This window comes from Priapulus caudatus, unplaced genomic scaffold (genome assembly GCF_000485595.1).
Source record: "Priapulus caudatus unplaced genomic scaffold, Priapulus_caudatus-5.0.1 Scaffold772, whole genome shotgun sequence".
In the NCBI taxonomy this organism is placed as follows: Eukaryota; Metazoa; Priapulida; class Priapulimorpha; order Priapulimorphida; family Priapulidae; genus Priapulus; species Priapulus caudatus.
This window is the reverse complement of record NW_014577833.1, coordinates 83810-87781: the sequence shown is the minus strand read 5'-3', so window position 1 is coordinate 87781 and position 3972 is coordinate 83810. Positions and strand designations below refer to the sequence as shown.

The 3972-nt window shown below is 50.9% G+C and overlaps 1 long non-coding RNA gene across 1 annotated transcript in view; it reads left to right on the top strand.

Annotated features, from left to right (window-relative positions):
• Positions 1-2317, top strand: part of LOC106813435 — an 11915-nt gene extending 9598 nt beyond the window's left edge. The window contains exons 2-3 of the long non-coding RNA XR_001394470.1: positions 528-866; positions 2267-2317. This is a non-coding gene — a long non-coding RNA (uncharacterized LOC106813435). The remainder of the gene's footprint in view (positions 1-527; positions 867-2266) is intronic.
• The last annotated feature ends 1655 nt before the right edge of the window (positions 2318-3972 follow it).

The following is a 3972-nucleotide window of genomic DNA, read 5'->3' as shown; positions in this document are numbered from 1 at the left end:
TTGCTGCTGTTGTGCTTGTTGCTTTTGCTGCTGCTGCTGCTGCTGCTACTGTCGCTGCTGCCTGCTGGTCGCTGCTGCCTGCTGCCGCGCGCAGCTAGCGGTGTGAAGGCAGCCAGCGGCCTGCAGGAAGCTGCGAGCTTGCTCTCGTCAAACGCAGCTTCTCTGCTTCCTTTAGAGCCCCGTAGCTTCCTTTCCCCCCGTAGAGCCGGCGGCGGCGGGAGAGGCGGGACTCGGTGTAGCGATGCGGCGTGGATGAAGCTCATCGATGATTAAGCCGCAGGCGTTCCACTCACGCCACGCACGCGCCGACGCACACGACCACACACAGTACGCGCGCACACACACACACGCAAAACCTTTACACGGCCTATTAGTCTCGAAATAGATACATTTACAGCCGTCAGAGCGCCCATCTGTTTCGTAGACTGTCGCCGCACGTCTCCGCGTGCATGTGGGGTAAGCGGATATAGATGGCCTCACGATGCGAGCATTACATTTTATTTATAATTTATATTTATTATTGGCAGACGCCTGCATCCTCTCCCAGTACTTCTGCAGCAGACGCGGCTACCGACTACGTCATCAGACTACAAGCAGACGAGAGAGAAAACACGCAGACTCCCGCTGCCAACACTAGAGCAGCAGCAGCAGCGACCTCAGCGCCATCTAGGAGTATAACGACAGACCGCCCGGCGTCTGCCAGCGAAGACGAGAGCAGACGGTGCTGCCACACGACGGACACTCGAGAAAACAAAATGGACGCCAGAGTAGCGTACGCGTCGTGCGTGCTTTTGATCGTGTTGTGTGCGGCGAGCAGCAAGTGCGCCACCCAGCAGCAGAACCTCGCAAGCTTGTGCAGGGGGCAGGTAAGACGATGTGGCCTCCGCCGCCATCTTTAAAATCCTAACAGCATTCGCACACCGTAGGCATTAGCACGTAAAACTTTTACTCAAATGACGTAAAACGCACTCAAACAACGCTATCAAAGGCGACCGAATCACGATCACGTTCAACGAGGTAATATAACGCAATCACACACACGCGCCATTAGTTACGTGAGAATGGAACAGAGAAAAAAAAGTTTAGAAATAACGAACCCGCGAGAAACAATCACGTTCAAACGCGTTCGAAAGTAAGTCGGTAATGACGTCGACGCCGCGTCACTAGCGACGTGATGTGGCCTCGCAGCCTAATCTGCGGCGGATAGCCAAGCTAGCGCAAAGCGAAAACGCGTTTAATTTAGATTCAACGGCGTTAACGTTCCAACTGCTGCGTACGGCATCTCGGGGTGAATAGGAAGGAGGAGTGAAGGAAGGGAGAGAGGAAGATGGCGGGAGGAAGAGGGAGAGGGAGAGGGAGAGGGAGGGAGGGTGAAAGAGGAGGGAGGAAGAGAGAGAAGAGAGAGAGTTGAGGAGAGGAGGGAGGAATGGAGGAGGGTATAGGAGGAGACGCAACAGGAGAGAGAGAGAGAGAGAGAAGGGAGACGGAGAGTAGGAGAGAGAGGAGAGAGAGAGAGAGAGAGAGAGAGAGAGAAAGGGAGAGAGAGAGAGAGAGAGAGAGAGTGAACAGCGGAAGCGGAGGAAGGGAGGGAGAAATGGATGGAGAAGAGGGCGAGGACGGATGGAGGAGGTGATGCATTGAGGCGAGGGAAGGAGAGAGGAAGGGAAGTTGGTTATTATCTGGGCAAGTGTCTCTGATATGTGTGACATTGTAATGTGCTCACTAATCGCTACGTTTTGACTGCTGTATATATAGCGACCATCTTCTATACTTTCGCCCTGATATATACTGACCGCTGTATATAATCTGCACCCTGTATATATCCTGACACTTGTGTGTATATATCTGGACCGGTATATTAATCTGACCCTGTATATATCTTGAGCCGTGTACTTATATCTGACGCCTGTATATATCTGACCGTGTAATATATCTGACTGCTGGTATATATCTGACCATCTCTATACTTTGCCCGTATATATCTGACCCGCTGCTATATATCTAATCCATCTCTATACTTTGCCCTGTGTATATTCTGACCGTGTATATATCTGACCCTGTATATATCTGACCATCTCTATACTTTTGCCCTGTATATATCTGACCGGTATATATTCTGACCGTGTATATATCCTTGACCGTGATATATCTGACGGCGTGTATATATCTGCACCGTGTATATATCTACCGTGTATATATTCTGACCGTGAGTATATATCTGCGCGTTATATATCTGACCGCTGCGCCATCTTAATGACGTCATGAGAAGACAGCCCGCATCGTCAGCACTCGGTGGGGTCGCAGACTTCTACCATCGTGACAAGATCAGAGCTGAGTGTTACGCGATGCGGACATCGCGCGCCCCAAGGTCGAACCTGGGTACAAGGACGGAGCCGAGATCATCTACCACCCAACATTGCGGGTGAGTAGGCAGCACGCACCCACCTCAGCTGCCCCACCCACTTACATTCACCACTCCATCTATCAAACCCACATGCCGGCCCGTGGAGTAGGCAGCACCTAGCCACCTACGCCCCACCCACTTACATCCACCCCTCCCATTCTATCAACCCAACATTGGCGGTGAGTAGGCCAGCACCAACGCTTCTACGCCGCCACCCTCACACAATCCACCATCCATCTATCAACCCAACATGCGGGTGAGGTAGCAGCACCCCTATCTTACACCCCACCCGACTTACATCCAGCAGCTCCCATCTATCACAACATGCGGGTGAGTAGCAGCACCCACCCACGCTACGTCCCCACCCACTTAATCCAGCAACTCCCATCTATCAACCCAACATGGGGTGAGTAGGCGCACACACACACCTACTCGCCCCAGCCGCTGACACATCACCACTCCACTATGCAATCCACCGCTCACTAAACCCGAGACGTACACCACCCATCCCAACCCTATCGCACCCCACCCCTCCCAACCCGAGACGACACCCAACCGGCCATCCCAACCCAGACCCACCCACCCATTCCAACCTATCGCACCACCCTCCCAACCGAGTACGCCCAACCAACCCTCTCACATCCACCCCTTACAAATCCACCCTTCCCAACATGCGGGTGAAGTAAGTGGCACCACGCTCACCTACGTCCCACGCGCTCTCAAACCCACCCCGTCCAAACTCGCGACCACTCGCCCTCTCTGCACGTTTCAACTCAACGCCACGCACGCACGACCCACCACACGACACTCGCACGCACTGTACGCCACGCACGGCACGGCACGCACGCACGCAACGCACGCACGCACGCACGCACGCACGCTACACCACGCTACACTGCACACGACACAGCCAACACACATCGCACGCACGTGGGAGGGAGCGCACGCCCGCAGTGATCGCCTCCGACCGTGCACGCCACAGCACCCCCCACATACACACAGCCGCCCCGCCATTACGTAACGTATGCCAAAACACGCGCGGTCGTTGTTATGTTCTGCGGCAAAACATTACCCCTTCAATCTCGCGATCACAGCTACATCCTCCTTACGGAGCTTGGGCATGCCGCCAAATCGCACACAGAATTGTGCTGAATTCTTTTGTCTTTTTGACATCGTATGAGCTATAAAGGCGGATGCAACGCCGAGATGCGATGATGAGGAGCGATTTGCTGTGTACACGGGAGATGGGTGGTGGTGGGTGCAAATATATATATATTATATATATATATATATATATATTATATATATATATATATGTATATATATATATATACAATATACATATATAAATATATATACATACATATATAATATATATATATATATATATAGTATATATATATATATCATACAATAACATATATAAATATTATCATACATATATATTTATATATATATACTATATAGTATATCCAAATATATAGCTAATCAGTAGTTAATGAGACAAATACATTTGATCTCATGTATAGACAAAAGACAAAAGACAAAAGACAAAAGACAATTTGTCT